The sequence below is a fragment of the Physeter macrocephalus genome, chromosome 13, assembly GCF_002837175.3.
Source record: "Physeter macrocephalus isolate SW-GA chromosome 13, ASM283717v5, whole genome shotgun sequence".
NCBI classification, from domain to species: Eukaryota; Metazoa; Chordata; class Mammalia; order Artiodactyla; family Physeteridae; genus Physeter; species Physeter macrocephalus.
The window spans coordinates 47,958,079-47,975,654 of NC_041226.1; the positions used below are offsets into that span (position 1 = coordinate 47,958,079).

General features: G+C 38.0%; 1 protein-coding gene and 1 pseudogene across 5 annotated transcripts in view; both read left to right on the forward strand.

Moving 5' to 3' along the window:
- The window catches only part of PIBF1 (progesterone immunomodulatory binding factor 1), a 214,203-nt gene that overhangs the window by 86,983 nt on the left and 109,644 nt on the right, over positions 1 to 17,576 (forward strand). The gene's annotated exons all lie outside the window — the stretch shown is intronic.
- Positions 8,650 to 10,397, forward strand: LOC102978374 (rab GDP dissociation inhibitor beta-like; annotated as a pseudogene).

The window sequence follows — 17,576 nt, forward strand, 5'->3', positions numbered from 1 at the left end:
CTTCCCACTCCCCATATCCTCAGGTCCATGCTCTAGTAGGTCTGTGTTTTATTCCCGTCCTACCCCCAGGCTCTTCATGACTTTTTTTTTTTTTTTCTTAGATTCCACTTCTTGACTGGGGTCGTGCTGTAATTGTGTACGATAACCTCTCAATTGGTGGCTCCATCTTTCCCCCTCGCTTAATCCTCTTGTCCAGACCTGTTCTTCCTGCCATAGTTTTGCATCCTGACTAACATCATCATTTGCCCAGACACTTGAACGAGAAGGCTGGTGGTTCACAGCTACTTTTTTTTCCTCACTCTTCTTCCCGTTTATTCAACCAACAGGTTATTTATTGATAACTGCCATGTGCCATTTGCTGTGCTAGATGTTGGTGTACATAAATAAACCAATAAATGGGAGGTTGCCCCTGCTGAGAGTCAACTGAGGGAAATGGAAAATAAGCAAACAGATTCATAATTATTATGTTATAATTATGTGTCTTGATGATTGCTATGAAATAGATTGTGTGAGGAGGAATAATGGCTCCAGCAGGGTATATCATGATAGGATAGTCCAGAAAGGCCTCTCTGAACACTTAATCTAAACAAATATCATGTCTTTTCTAATTCCTAAATATATCTAATCATTTCCCGCCTCTTAATCCCAGGTGCCACTGCTTTAGTCAAGTCTTTCTTTTCTCTTGCCTGGACTACTTATAATAGTCTCTGAACTATCTCGCCGCTTTCAGTTTAGTCCTATTTTCATCACTTATTCTTCCAGGGTAATTGTTCTAAAACTCAGAACTCTAATTATGTCATTCAGCAGAATGGCGTCCATACAGCACACAGCTCAGCTCTTAGGGTCATTCACAGACTTCCTGCCTATCTTCCCAGTTGCAGATATTTCTTTTGATTCTCCCCCATTTACTCAAGACAAATGGATCTCTTCAAGTTTTGTAAGTATATGGTGCTTCCTCACCCTTTTATATGTGTTCTTTGCTAGGAATGACCTTTTCTCTTCCCTTGCTCATGTATCTTACCATTCATCTACTAGGTAGATACCCATTCATTTGGTAAGATTGAAATCCATGATCATGTCTTCTATGCATACCTTAACTTCCTGTCAGAAATGCTGAAGTGTCTTCTCTCTGTTTTCTAGCATTATATTATAATTGTGTGTTTTCCTCTGAAGTCTTTCCTCTGAAGTGTTGGGGGTTTTTTTGAGGTCAGAGATTTTCTCTTCCCCATTTTTGCTTCTCTAGTAAGGTAAGGCCTCTACTCAGTGTCTTTGATATAAGTAATTCTCAACAAATATCAATTTCAGTTGATTAGAGCTTACCATGTTCATTTTGACTTACAACTTTCCATTATGAAGGCAGTTCGAATGCTGAAAAGAGTGCCCAGGACTCGTCTTCATTTTACTGTATCAGTGGTTCCCAAATCTAGATGAATTTCAGTCACCTGGAGAGATTATTTTTTTTGGAAGACTTATTTTTTTGCCTCCCTCTACTCCTAGTATCTAGTGTACTTCCTTCAAAACCCCCCAAATAATCCTAAGCTATCCATTCATCGAATATGTGTTTGAGAAACACGACAACAGCTTGTGAAAACACTTGTAAGCTATAAGTTCTAAAGAAATGCTAGTTATTACTGTCTATCACTGTGCCCTTCTTGGTGCCTTAACCAGTAATCTCAAAGAAGATGTAAGCTTCTTCTCGAAGGCTAATGCCCTAAGTACCCTAAGATTTGAAAGAACTTGAGCAACTGTTGGTTGTCTTATTAAATCAGACCAAGGGCCAGAAGACAGGAAATAAACAAACGTCCCTATGCTCTGAAAGACTGAAGAGGAAAGATTCTAGAACTATATACATCAGTAAACTTGAATGTAGCCCACTATGAACATTCTAAAACATTATTAAACAGATAGTGAGCATTTAGAAATGGAAATGGTGAAAACCAGAAGTCACCATTAGTTAACTATTAAGTCTTGACAAACTACTTTTACTTCTTTTTTTTTTTTTTTTTTGAGGTATTTACTAGAACTTCTAGAGAAGAATGCCAGTGATAGAAGGCATCTCAATTTCAGCAAAACATTTTATTAAGATTAAGAATATCTTTGTAGACACATGGGAATTGTGAAATTAATAACACTGTAAATAAGTGATGAATTGAAAGCAGTTTAAATATCAGTTTCAAAGAATGTTGATAAGTAGATCAACCTAGAGGGACATTACTGATGAAATGCTTACAGGCTTTTTACTTAATTCTTAACCTGTCATTGGTTAAATCAGATTGGTTAAACCTAGATTTCTCAGTGAGCCCAGTGCGTAATTCTCTTCAAATTTCACGCTTTAGACACACTTTCATTCAGTAAGTAAATTTAGCGAATTGAGCACCTTGTACTTGTCACATACCCCATTTTGATATCCCTCCTTCCATTCTCAGTGATTAAGAGGGAAGTAACTGTAAGTTAGCCAGCATTGCATAAAATCATAGGCTAGGAAACTCTGACCTATGGTTTAAAGAAAAATTCGTTTTTAAGGGAACTCTGAAATGTTAAGTTGATGGAGGACTTCTAAAAATGAAGATTTTGTAAGAGCATTTTTAGGATTTTCTCTGTTTGAATATTATATGGATGAAAATAAAATGAAGAAGATACTCTCATCTCCATTGGAAACTAAGGGAAGCCTCAATATGGTATCATAAATTTCAAAGAATTTTGGTCAGAAACAGTGTAACCAGAACACTCTACAATTTAGCAGGTAGAGTACAGTGAGGTGGATAGTATATAGAGGAAATTCTGCGCAGCTCCTGGCACTCTCCAGTAGAACTTTCTGTAATAATGGAGATATTCTTTATGTGCCCTATCCCATACAGCCACCAGCCACGTTGGGCACTTGAAGTTTAGCTAGTGTAGCTGAGAAACTGAATATATTTTATTTTATTTTAATTAACTTAAATTTAAATAGCTACTTGTGGCTTCAGGCTATTATTATATTAGCTTAGCCCTAAAGTGAAGAGGTAAAAGCTGGAAATTTCAACCTCTTTCTCCATCATATATCTGCAGGCATGCCAGGCTAGAGGTGAGCCTGTTTAGTTGTGCTGTATCTTTCTTCCTTTGGTGTGATTTAGATTCTCAACCAAGAGTGATGGGGTTTGTATTAAAGCAAACCGGATAGATGTAAAACAGATAAATTGCAGAGAAGAATGCTTGCTGTTCCATAGGTTGAATGGGGGTTATTTAAAATCTGAGGGGTTATGATGAAATTTGTAGTCTAAACTGACTTTTTACCAGAGTTATGACTAACTCTCCCAGAAAGAGAGAAATAAATACAAAATATGAGAGACAAGACTAGAACTATAAACTTCCAATCCCATAAACTTGACCATGGGTAAAAGTATTTGGAGAAAATACAAACATAAGCTTCCAGACTAACTTCTTATAACCTCAGCTTTCTCCCCGCCTTTAGCAAGGAAATTGCTGACCAGATAATATTTTCCTAGTCCTCCAGTTCATTGGATAATGGAACAATCCAAACAATGTTTTGTTAAACAGGAAAGAGGCAAAATGAAGGCTTGGCCAGAACTGCCTTCATTCAAAGATTATTAAGTGATGGGGTCCGGGGGGCGTTCAGGGAAGACAAGTATGAGATATATGTAAATATTTTTTTAAGTGGAAGGAGACAGCAGGAGTCCTATAAAAGCTGCAGAAGATAAAGAGAACATTTTAAAAGATCTATGCTAGGAATCTAGAAAGATTTTATAGATTATAACCTATTCACAACTAAAAGAATTTAAGAAAGCACAGACTCTTTGAAACCAAAGACTGCAAAAGAATAAGATGAAAGGCGACTGGCAAAGTTAAAGAAAAAAAATTACATAGAAAAATGACATACTAAACTTACAAAGGAATTAAAGAGAAGAAGTGGGGGTAGGGAGATCCAGAAAACTGAATTAAGGGGGGTTTATAAAGCAGAAACAAATCAAAAAAGAAAACAAAAAGCAACAGGGGCTTCCCTGGTGGCACGGTGGTTGAGAATCTGCCTGCCAATGCAGGGAACACGGGTTTAAGCCCTGGTCTGGGAGGATCCCACATGCCGCGGAGCAACTAGTCCCGTGAGCCACAACTACTGAGCCTGCGCGTCTGGAGCCTGTGCTCCACAACAAGAGAGGCTGCGATAGTGAGAGGCCCGCGCACTGCGATGAAGAGTGGCCCCCGCTTGCCACAACTAGAGAAAGCCCTCGCACAGAAACGAAGACCCAACACAGCAAAAATAAATAAATTAATTAATAAACTCCTACCCCCAACATCTTCTTGAAAAAAAAGAAAAAAAAGAAAAAGCAACAAAGAAGTGATTCAGACAGTTAGAGAGGAGGTATTAGACATGGAGAACAGACACACATATCCACATTCAGAAAATTAGTGTGTCAGTGGAAGAAAACAAAATGGAACAGGAAAAATATATTTAGAGGTACAATAAAAGAAAATTCTTTCTGAAATTTATCAGAACTCACCATGTTCTGGGTGGTGTGAAGAGGATATGAAATAGCAATGTAGTAAATCCAAGTGAAGTTATTGAATATGAACATTAAAGGAACATTATTAGAAGCATCTGGGCTGGATAAGTAAGTCATTTGCTAAGGAAAAAATACAGGTTGAGCTTAAGTTTCTCCTCCATAACTTTATACTTTATTTATTCATTTAGCAGTATTTATTAACAACCTGCTTTGAGCAAGCACTTTAACACTGGGATTGAAGATTTAGCAGTTGTCTCTGTCTCAATGGAATTTATGTTCCTATGGTGTAAATCAACACATATAAATAAGCAACAAAATAAAGAAGATAATTTTAGAAAGTAACAATTATTTGAGAGAAATGAAACGAGTGTGATTCAGGTAAGTGAGACTATGTGAGGGGTGACATTTTCTGCCTCCTTAGTGATGAAAACTCACTAGTCATGTGAGGACTCAGGAAGCCTGCTACCCACGTGGCATTCCTGAAAAACCTACTTGAAATGGTAACCTCACTAACCAAAGAATCAAAGAACTCATTAAAAAACCAACAACAACAACAAAGAACTCATGAATTGAGATGTCAAGGTAGAAAAGAACTGGCAGTGAATATTTAATGTAAAATTAAATCTCAATAACTATTGTCATTCTGCTTTCAAAACACATATGTAATCATAATTGTTATGGGGAAATTACAACATAAAAATATAATTTAACATAAGTAGAGGCAAAAATAGCAACTTGCAACTAAAATTAGAGAATTGATGGTAAGAGGAAATAGTATGTATAAAATATACATAATATTGTATAATTATAATTTCCTCAAACGTCATAAGAATTAGTGGTTTTATCAAGAAATATCTATTTAAACATATTACTTAGTCAGGAAACAAAACATTAATTAAACTGAAAACAGATAATATCCTTTGTATATTGCCAGAGGAGAGGGAAGAAAAAAGAAAGCACAGACCTTATAACAAAAGGTAGGTAACAAAGCAAACAACAAGGAAGCAAAACACAGAGAATATAAATTCTTAAGAAGGCAGACGACCGATTGTGTCTTTTCTGACAACAGTTGTAAATGTGATGAACTCACTATTATACAAGAAAAGAAATACAGTTTGGGTCAAAAACTAAACTATATTCTTTTCACAATAATAAGTGACTCTGGATGTATAAAGGTGAAAAAAATAAAATGAAAAATGACACAGGATCTAAAACTATTCTGCAATAAATATTTATTAAAATTTGTTTTAATAATTTAGGATCTTGAGACTCCCTTTGTCATGACGATATGTACACAATGAAGAGACGCTCCAGAGCATTTATGCGTCGAATTTGCCACAGGGAAAGTGCTGATTGTCCCACTTTGGGCTACAGCCCACACCCAGACTGCTCATTGTTGCCAGGGATCATTTAAAACATGGTTTGAGGTTAGGGATAGTTTCTAGATAAAATTCCTAGATAAAGGGGGGTGCCAACAGTTACTATAAAGCACTGTTTACTACACTTCCTGATCAATAAATAATTGATGAAATAGGACATAAAGCTCAGAAAATTTAAACAAACCAGAATCATGTTGTTAATTCATAAGCACTTTTTCACTGAATTCAGCTTAAGGGTCACATTAAAGTTATGATCAAAGATACAGTTCAGTATGTGGCTTATTAATTAGCTTAGAGAGAATATGTGGTAGTGAGATCAAGGTTTCAGGTCCATTCATCTTGCAGACCTTTTTTTTTTTTTTTTTTTTTTTTGCAGAGGTGGGTGGAGGGGGATGAGTGGGGTCTATGATCTTTTCTAAATCTAGCCAGCTGCCTCAGAAATGTGTAATTTGGGGTCACAGGCGGAGAGAGTAGATAGAATCAGTACAAATATCTAAGTATTACTAGAAAAAGAACTCAAGTACATGTCCTCCTAGTGACTCATCAATAACGTTGTGTTTGTAAATGAAAGAAAACACTTTATTATATATCTGCACATTTTTTAAGATGCTTTCTTAGAAATCCAGAGTCATAGGTGGTCAGTCATTATGCATATGAATTGAATCACAGAGTGTGTGTGTGTTTGTACAGCTTTCTTTATAGGCTGCTGCTCTGTTGCTTGGGGGAAATTTTCATGGATTTACATTTGGTAAATATATCCATGTCCAAAAAAAGATATGTGTAAAATATTGGAATGCCAGCTGACTAAATCAACTCATAAAAACTTCAGTTAAAAGTAAGATATTTTCCACGATTATTTTAAAATATGATGTTTACTGGAAGGAACGTCCAGAGAATTACCACAGTTGAAGTGTGAGTGTATTTCTCCCACTTGTAAATGAGCTCTTATTTCCTACAGTGTATATTCTGGTCCACAATGAGTCATTTTCAACATGTTTCAATTTAACTCCTAATACATTTTTAAACTTGGCAGGCATATTTAGATGAACGTTACTTCCAGTTTTAGAGACTACTTCTAAATTATACTTCAGTACTGCAGTCATTTTGAAAAGTTCTTTCAGTAAAAAGGAAACAGGATTGATTGGAAGTGTATGTTTTAGAGGAATTAAAAAATGGTTGCCATGAATAAAAATCAGATAGTTAAGCTTTTAAAAATTTTGTTACTGGGCTTCCCTGGTGGCGCAGTGGTTGAGAATCTGCCTGCGGATGCAGGGGACACGGGTTCGTGCCCCGGTCTGGGAAGATCCCACGTGCCGCGGAGCGGCTGGGCCCGTGAGCCATGGCCGCTGAGCCTGCGCGTCCGGAGCCTGTGCCCCGCAAAGGGAGAGGCCACAACAGTGAGAGGCCCGCGTACCACCAAAAAAAAAAAAAAAAAAAAAATTTTTGTTACTACATAAACCCTCTTAATATTATATTAAAAAGTTGTAGTATAAGGTTCTTTTTATTGATAGAAGATACTTAAGAAAAAATAAGATTTATTCTAGATAATAAAGCTAATATTTATTGATCTCTTACTGTGCCTAGCACTATTTGTGTTTTACGTGTATTAACTTTTTTAATACCCATATAATAGGTAGTAGTTTAGTTTCTATAAACCATTCAGGCTCTTTTTCTATTATAGTACATGGAGCCTGATACATTTCTGGACATATAACTGGTGCCACATGAATGTTTGTAAAAGCTAATACTTTATGGAGAACTTTACATATTGCCAACTCTTGATAAGTATTTAATAATTACCTTTTATAAATTTATGCAATCCTGTAAATCTTATGAATCTTCTGGCAGATTTCAGTTGACCAAGCTGTCCATTGTTACGATTTTAATATCTTAATTTTTATCGTAATGATGTTTACACTGTGCCTTATTCTTCTTAACACTGTATTTTTTTTTAATTTATTTTTTTTGGCTGCGTTGGGTCTTCGTTGCTGCGCACGGGCTTTCTCTAGTTGCGGTGGGCAGGGGCTACTCTTCGTTGCGGTGCATGGACTTCTCATTGCAGTGGCTTCTTGTTGTGGAGCACGGCCTCTAGGCACATGGGCTTCAGTAGTTGCAGCACACGGGCTCAGTAGTTGCGGCACATGGGCTCAGTAGTTGTGGCGCACAGGCTTAGTTGCTCCGTGGCATGTGGGATCTTCCCAGACCAGGGATCGAACCCGTGTCCCCTGCATTGGCAGGCGGATTCTTAACTACTGCGCCACTCCCTAACATTTTAAAGGTTCCCAAAAATTTAGAGTTGGGAAAAACTTAGAGGTTATTGAACATATTCCACCCATTTAGCAGATGAGGAGACAAAATCTAAAGAGGTTATCTGACTTGTCCTGAGTTACACTTACTAGGAGCAGAGCTAGAAGTAGATACATGTTCTCTTTGTTCCCATCCAAGTTGTTCATTCAGCCACAATTGTGTCCTTCCATCAGTAAACAGTAAACAGCATAAGAAGCACAACATGTGTGATGTTAAACAACATCAGTAGGTCCATCTTTTGCTCTCCAGTATGCATATTAAAAACAACAGGCTCTTCTCTGCCCATCTGAGGTGGCAGCTGGCTCCCTCTTCGCCAGCTCCGTTTTCTCTATGCTCCTGCTTCGCTTTTCCCGCGGGCCGGCCCAGCCTGCCTCCTCAGGGTGGCCGCCTAGCCCCCGACCCCTAGAGTGCTGCACCTTCTCCTTTCTCTGGGCTTCAGTCTGTGCCCGGCCCCTCGGTGAATGAGGAGTACGACATGATCATGCTGGGCACCGGCCTGATGGAATGTATCCTGTCAGGTATAATGTCCGTGAATGGAAAGAAAGTTCTTCACATGGATAGAAACCCATATTGGGGAGGAGAGAGTGCATCATCTATAACACCACTGGAAGATTTCTACAAAAAATTTAAAATACCCGAAGCACCACCAGCATCAATGGGGAGAGGAAGAGACTGGAATGTTGACTTAATTCCCAAGTTCCTTATGGCAAATGGTCAGCTGGTTAAGATGGTGCTTTTTACACAGGTCATTCGCTATCTGGATTTCCAAGTGACTGAAGGGAACTTTGTTTATAAAGGAGGAAAAATCTACAAGGCTCCTTCCACTGAAGCAGAAGCCCTGGCATCTAGCCTAATGGGGCGTTTGAAAAACGTCGATTCAGAAAATTCCTGGTGTATGTTGCCAACTTTGATGAGAACTATCCTAGAAGTTTTGAGGGCATTGATCCTAGGAAGATGGCAATGAGAGAGGTGTATAAGAAATTTGACTTGGGCCAAGATGTTATAGGTTTTACTGGTCATGCGCTGGCACTTTACAGAACTGATGCCTATTTATATCAACCATGTTGTGAAACCATTAACAGGATTAAACTTTACAGTGAGTCTCTGGCAAGATATGGCAAAAGCCCATACCTTCATCCACTCTACAGCCTTGGAGAACTGCCACAGGATTTTCACAGCTAAGTGCTATTTACGGAGGTACATACGTGCTGAATAAACCAATTGAAGAAATCATGCAAAATGGAAAAGTGATTGGTGTAAAGTCTGAAGGAGAGATTGCTCGCCCTAAGAAGCTCATCTGTGATCCCAGCTACTCCGTTATCTGTGATCGAGTAGAGAAAGCGGGCCAGAGACTTCCCTGGTGGTCCAGTGGTTAAGAATTCACCTTCCAACACAGGGGATGAGAGTTCGATCCCTGGTCGGGGAACTAGGATCCCACATGCTGTGGGGCAACTAAGCCCGCACGCTGCAACTACTGAGCCTGAGCCTACGCTCTCTGGAGCCCGAGCGCCACAACTGGAGAACCCGAGCACCACAATTACTGAGCCCATGTGCCACAACTAGAGAGATGCCCATGCACTGCAGCAAAGGATCCCGCATGCCGCAAAGAAGATCCCGCGTGCCACAGCTAAGACCCAACACAGCCAAATAAGTAAATATTTTTTAAAAAGAAAAAAAAATTGGGCCAGGTGATCAGAGTCATCTGGATCCTCAGCCACCCCATCAAGAACACCAACAACGCCAGCTCCTGCCAGATCATTATTCCACAGAACCAAGTCAACCAGCAGTCAGATATCTATGTCTGCATAATCTCCTCCGCACACAACGTGGCAGCACAGGGCAAGTACATTGCCATCGCTAAGCACAACTGTGGAGACCAAGGAACCCGAGAAAGAAATCAGACCAGCTCTGGAGCTCTTGGAACCAATTGAGCAGAAATTTGTTAGCATCAGTGACTTCCTTGTACCAAAAGATTTTGGAACAGAAAGCCAGATCCTTATAACCCGTACGTATGATACAACAACTCACTTTGAGATGACCTGTGATGACATTAAGGACATCTATAAGAGGATGATGGGATCTGAGTTTGACTTTGAGGAAATGAAGCAGAAGAAAAATGACATGTATGGGGAAGACTGACAGTAGTACATGTTACCATCTAATTAGGACAAACTTAAAATTTGGCAAATGATGCATATTGTATGAAATCAGTATTGTATTACAATTGCTTTTGTAATTAAAACTGAGAGATTGCAGAGCACTGTACCAGTAAATATTCCTCCCCTTTATAATATCATGTATTAACTTGTTTTCATGGAGTGGCCTTTCAGAATTGGCAGGTTCCCACATTCTCTTCAATTTAACTGATACTAGCTTATTTTTTCTAGTGAAGAATCAGTTTTAAAACGTGATACTGATACAGAGAACTTGATATAGTGTTTGTATCTTTTAATCAGTGTAACCTTTACAGTTATGAGCTTCTGCGGCTCAAGAGCTGGGTCAGTACAGTTTGCGTGCCATCTGTCCTCTTGACATTAAGGAGATTCAGATCGAATGTTCCATAATCAGAGTTAGCATCCCTCACTCCCCCCCACTCCTTTTCATTTACATCACGTGTTATAACAGTGCCCAGGCAGCACAGCCACAAGCTTGGTTTACGTGGGCCTCCAATTCTAACCCAACTCCAGACTTGGAGAGTCATTTTGGAGGAAGCCTCTGTGCGATGTTTTTTGTTTGTTTGTTTATGCGGTACACGGGCCTCTCACTCTTGTGGCCTCTCCCGTCGCGGAGCACAGGCTCCGGACGCACAGGCTCAGCGGCCATGGCTCACGGGCCCAGCCGCTCTGCGGCTTGTGGGATCTTCCCAGACCGGGGCACGAACCCGTGTCCCCTGCATCAGCAGGTGGACTCTCTACCACTGCGCCACCAGGGAAGCCCTGTGCGGTGTCCCGTGTCCCCTGCATCGGCAGGTGGACTCTCTACCACTGCGCCACCAGGGAAGCCCTGTGCGGTGTTTTAACCTAATAAAATTGATGAGAGCAGAGGGGAAAGAAACCTATCATAAAGCAGGTAAATGTAGAGCTTCTTTTGTATCCCAGGTGTGGCTTCTTCAATGGACCAAACTGCAACACAGTATTGATTTGACAGAGCCTCTGCTTCAACGATGTCTGTCTCACAATGGCTCCGAATGATTTCTGTACTGCAAAATGAAGCCGAACTCTGGAAACCAAAACCAAACAACAACAACAAAATTCACAACGATACTGTATTAATTTCCTGTGGTTGCCATAATAAATTACCACAAACTTGGTGACTTAAAACAACAGAAATTTATTCTCTCATAGTCTGGAGGCCAGAAGTCTGAAACCAAGGTGTCTGTAGGGCCATGCTCCCTCCACAAGCTCTAAGGGCAATCTGTTCTTTGCTTCTTCCATCTTCTGGGGCTCCAGGCATTCCTTGCTTTCCTTGGCTTATGGCCACATCACCTCCAGTCTCTGCCCCTGTCTTCACATCACTTTCTCCCCTGTATGTGTTTTATAAGGATATATGTGATTGCATTCAGGACCCACCCAAATAACCCAGGACACGCTCTTCTTCTCAAGATATTTAACTTAATCACATCTGCAAAAAAACCTTTTTCTGTGTAAGGTAATATTTACAGGTCCTAGGGATTAGAACAGGGACATACATTTTGGGGAGGGACCACCATTCAACCCACTCCGTATGCCTTTTAAGTCATTTGAATTAGTACGTATTCAGATCCTCCGATCGGAATATGATTTTATTTTTAAGTTATCCAACCAGAACTTTTTAAGGTATCAGCGAATTTTAGGAGTTATTAAAATTCTATAAAGTTAGATTATCTTTTCAACCTACTAACTTGACATTTAGCAAATTACTTGCTCTTGAGCAAATGGCACCTTAAAGATTCTAGACTTTGTACCATGTGATGTTGTGGCATATTTATTATGAATTAGAAGACATCCTACGTGACTTGTAGTAACATTTTTTAAGAACATCATGGCAATGACATTAAGGGTTAAAGAAACAGAGTTGGACGTTTTCAATAGAAACAGTGTAAAAATCTAGCTTTAAGCTAAGCTATATTAACTTCGTTTAGACCGTATAATTGCTTTCTTCTATATAGCGATTGAATTTTGCTTTACTCTATTTAAGATTCAATAAGTAAGATCTTGAATGCTTTAATAATATAATGACTTTCATGTTTTATTTTTGTTCTACTTATTTTTTTCAGTCAGCAAACTTTTAGCCCTTCCTGGTTTTAATAAATGTATGTGTAACCTGTTTATTTCTATGGCATATGCCAGATATGTGATCATTTAGTTTCTCCTTCTGTAGAAATCATTGTTACTAGATATGAAGAAATTCCAGAAATCATTGTTACCAGATGTGAGGATATTCTCAATTCCTTTTATCCATTAAAGTGTCTTACTTGTAAATGAAAGAAGAAAACGTAACTGATATATTACATAATTCTGTGCATCACAGAACTAAATGATATTTATTATACAGTTTTAAGTTCTCAGTAAATGTTAACTATTATTATTTGTTCTCATCATCCAGTTAGTTGACTTTTAAAGTTCAGTTGTGTCTGTTCTTTATTCAGTACAATAAAGATAAAGGGTTAGGAGCAGTCTCTGACACAATCTAGTAAAATTGTTTCATGCAGATGGATAACTTGACTTGGTACAAGGCTCTCTGAAGAAGAGGATCCCTTTCCTCAAGTTACTGTTTATTTTAATGATTAGTAATTTATTGTTGGGATTTCCCTTGCATTGTTGTGAGTTTTAAAATATATATCCATGTATTTTTTAATGGATTTTTTTAGCTTAAAGGCAATGTGTTTTTATTTTACAAATGAAAAGTCAATCTGTGTATTTGTTAAAAGTAGGAAATGAGTTAATGGGTCTTCAAACAGTGAAACTTAACTGACATCCACATATCTATTATTAGAATTCAGATGTTTTCTCCTAATTCACTGGGACCCCAAATATGAACTTCTATTAGCTAGAATATTCATAGATACTCCAAATGTAATGATGCCTGCCATTTCTAAAATTCCTTTTGTCCAAAATCACAGAGATGGAAAATGCCCAAAAGAATACATCTCCCAGCCTCCAGGCAAGGGTGTACCCAGATCATTCTAGTCAGATAGACTGTCCATATGTAAACCTGTAAAGGAACTCATACCTGTAAATGACAATGAAATGTTAGCTTTGAAATTGTTTTTTAAAGTAGTTTACAGGAAAATTAACCTATGGTTAATAGCCTGTCATTTATGAGAATGGAATGTTCTGTATGTTGCTACCACAGGACATGTCTATTCTTACTCACTTCTCAACTTTTGCCATTGGTTAAACTGTGCATTGATCCAGAAATAAGTCAACATGTTTAAATGGGAAATGTGTTATTAAATTCAATCATTTGTATATAGTAAACATTTTTTTTTGGACCCCAAATAGTACTTGTAAAATATAAATCAGGTTGTTTAACTAAAGTGCTGGTCTCTAATTTTTGAAAATTAAAACTATGAACTGAATGCTTCTAAAGGAAAACAATTTTTTAGCCAGTTTTCCATGTTGCTAGCTACTCTACATTTATATGTTATCCAATATAGTAAATAATGCCTCTTTTCATTATAGAAACTACCCCTTGCCCACCACTAGCAATAGCTCCCTTAGATATTAAGCATTACACTTATAAGAAATTGTAAGCTCTAACAACCTTTCTGCAGGCTTATGTACCAGTTCTCATCCCACAGATTTTAAGCACTACATTTACAAATTAAGGTATACCAAGACATAGCTAAAGTTTATGACTTCTTAAACCATACATATGTCTTTGATGATAGAGAGCACTAGAGAAATGTTGAACTAATGGCTCAAACTTTTTATAAGCTTTCAATAAAAAGTACAGCAATAGTCATTCTTGGGGTTCATTTGAATAGAACTATGAAAAAGTTATCTAACTTTTTGCTTTTTATGAATTTTATTTACAAAAATTATGATATAATTTTATAAACACTTCTAAGAATTTTTAGTTGCCAATACTATCTGATAGGTGTTACAAATTTCTACCTACATAATTGTACCTAAAGTAAAATTCCATACGGCTAAACTCATTTTCCTTGACCATTTCATAATAGAACCTAATGGAAATTAATTGCCGTGACTGCCTCTTCCCTGTGAGAATTTGAGTATCCATTGCACAATTCTATGAAATGTTCTCTGCCTCCCTCGTTTCTTTAATATGCGAATGAACTTAAGGCTTCCTTCCCGTCAATTCCAAATGTTTAACACTGCTTGCCTGATTCCCTTTTATTTTAAATGGGAGCCAACATCATGAACTCCGTACTTTACAATGAACCTCAGAAAGCAAAAGAGAAACATATCTCTCCCCATAGTTTCAGAGGAGAATGTGGAGAAAAATACGTTATGCTGTGCTCAGATTTGTCTTTGGTGTAGTATGGACTATGATAACAGTAATAGGGAGGTAAAATCTCTCTCTGAATTTTTCTTACGCTGGGCTAGAAAGTATTCAACTCAATATTCATTGAATCTTTGTGCATAACACTGTAGAAGAAAAAAAATCTTAAAATATGATTTCTGTTCCCAAAGAGCAGAAAGAATAAACGTATATTTATATTTTCAAGCAAAATGTTCTCTATCTTAAGAAGTCGATACTGGTCTATGAATGTCCCTATCTATTTTAAAGGAGTATCGGGAATGACCTTTTAGAGGAGGTGGTCTATGAAACAAGCATCTGAAGTATGAATTGTGATATGCAGATCTGAGAGAAGGGCAGTCCCAAAACTTTATAAACCTTCCTAAATAAGTAAAGGATTGTCAGGAAACAACAGATAATTCAGTCAACTGATTTCGAGAGTACAGTTAGGTAGAGAATATAAATAATTTCATATTCTGGTAGGCCTGAAATGTCAGAATAAAGAGCTTATATTTCTTCAGTGAGCAATGAGGGGTGATGTGATGAAAATCATTTTAGAGAATTAACTTGGCAGTAATATATCTATATATACATATCTTATATATATATTATAAATACTTCTATATATATATTCAGAGTAATTCAAGATACCATGAATAGGAGCACCTGAAGCTCAGGTGACATGTAACCATGGCCTCAATTGGTGTGATGGCATAGGGAATAGATGGGAAAACTGGTTTTAGAAATACAGCTGGGGGATGGTAATTTGTGGAGATTTTTCTACCCTGCTGTCTACTCACCACTCTCCCTTTCCTAGAGAAAAGAAATTTCTAATATGTTTGGATCCTATTCCAAGACGTTGTTCGGGCCATGTTTCTAGTTGGGTAGTCTCTAGCAAAAAGGTCAAAATCATGAGGACAGCTTGCTCTTCCACTTCCTCTTTTCCTGTGACTAGAAAAACAGGGTTGGAGATCATTTGCAATTTTCAGTCTTTGGCAATATATACACGCTGATGTATTTAGTCTTCAGAAGCTAGCCTGTGTGAAGATGGGACTGGGGCTTAATGGCCTCTCTTAAACCTTAACCTATCTCATTCTCCATCCACATCCACCAGAGACCTCTGAATTGGGGTTTTCACTATGAGCCCAGCTAATAACATAGTCATAATTTTATTTCCCATTTGCTCCTGGCCTCTTTGCACCTGTCTTTTTCAAGAACATCATGCCGAGGGTGCATTAATGCATTTAATGGAGCATTAAATATTTCTTGGATTTCCCCAAATATGCTCTAATAGTACCCAATCCCACTGTCTTCACAAACAAGTGGATCCTACGGTCTGCACACATTAGAGGCAATATAATTTATGTTTCAGATTACTGTTTCTGGACGTAGATTGCCTAGCTTATGATACTGGCTCTGTTGTTACTGGGTGCATGCTTTCGGAAAGATATTTAACCTCTGTGTCTCAGTTTCCACATCTATAAAATGAAGCCAGTAATAGTAACTTAACTCATAGAATTGTTGTGAAGACTAAATTAGTGTTTGGCATAGAGTTTGTCACATAATCAACATTGAACTGTAGCTGTCGTGGTTATTAAGGACTCAGTAACTGACTAGATTTGAAAGTATGTTTGGGGCAGTTATCAGTGATTCCTACAAAAGTTTGGATAGTGGAGTTGACAATGATTTCATAATCAGAAATAAGACTTTCTGAAAGCAGAGGTGATTCATGGATGAATGAAGGTTATGATATTGATTTAGGACTTGCACTTGAAGTTCTAACACACCACTGACATAATAAAAATATGGTAAATTAATGGGACTAAGGAACTCAAGCCTGGGAGAAAGATCAGGCCTATAAGATAAAAATTTGGGACACGTCAGCATTGCTGAGACTTGTAGTAAGAACTGTGAAGTTTGGGAAGAGATTTAATAAGTGCTAAATACTTTCTGTGGGTTAGATACTGTGCCAAATGCTTTGAGAGTTTTTCTCCTTCCTTGATTAATTTTTTTCTCAATTTCTATTATTTCTAATTTTTTTAAGTGAGGAAATTAAGGCTGAAGGAGGTTGTTTTCTTAAAATGTCATAGCTGAAATCTACAAGCAAGCTATTAAACTAATGTAACTTTAGCAAGATTACAGAATACAGGGTCATCATGAAAAAAGTCAATTGTATTTCTGTATACTAGCAATAAGCAGTTGAAAATTTTGAAAATTAAAAGTTTTTTAATACTATCTGTAATAGCATCAAAAATACTGAGTATTTGGGCTTCCCTGGTGGCGCAGTGGTTGAGAATCCGCCTGCCAGTGCGGGGGACACGGGTTCGAGCCCTGGTCCGGGAGGATCCCGCATGCAGTGGAGCAGCTGAGTCTGTGCGCCACGGCTGCTGAGCCTGCACTCTGGAGCCTGTGTGCCACAACTGCTGAAGCCTGTGTGCCTAGAGCCCATGCTCCGCAACAGGAGAGGCACCGCAACGAGAAGCCTGCGCACTGCATCTAAGAGTAGCCCCCGCGCACCGCAACTGGAGAAATCCGCGTGCAAAAACGAAGACCCAAAACAGCCAAAGGTATAAATGAATAGGTAAATAAACTTATTTTTTAAAAAAATACTAAGTATTTAAGGATAAAATTAACAAAATATGAAGCAAGTACACGACACTGAAAACTAGTAAATATTGCTGAGAAAAAGTAAGGTAGACCTAAATAAGTAGAGAGACACATCATGTTCATATTCATAGATTAGAACACTGAATATTGCTAAAGTGTTAGTTGTCCCCAAAGTGATGAATAGATTCAGTGCAATCATGATGAAAAACTCAGCAGGTATTTCGTAGAAAATGAGAAACTAACCTAAAATTTATATGGAAATGTACAGGACCCAAAATATCCAAAATAATTTTTAAGAAAGAGATGAAAGGGCTTCCCT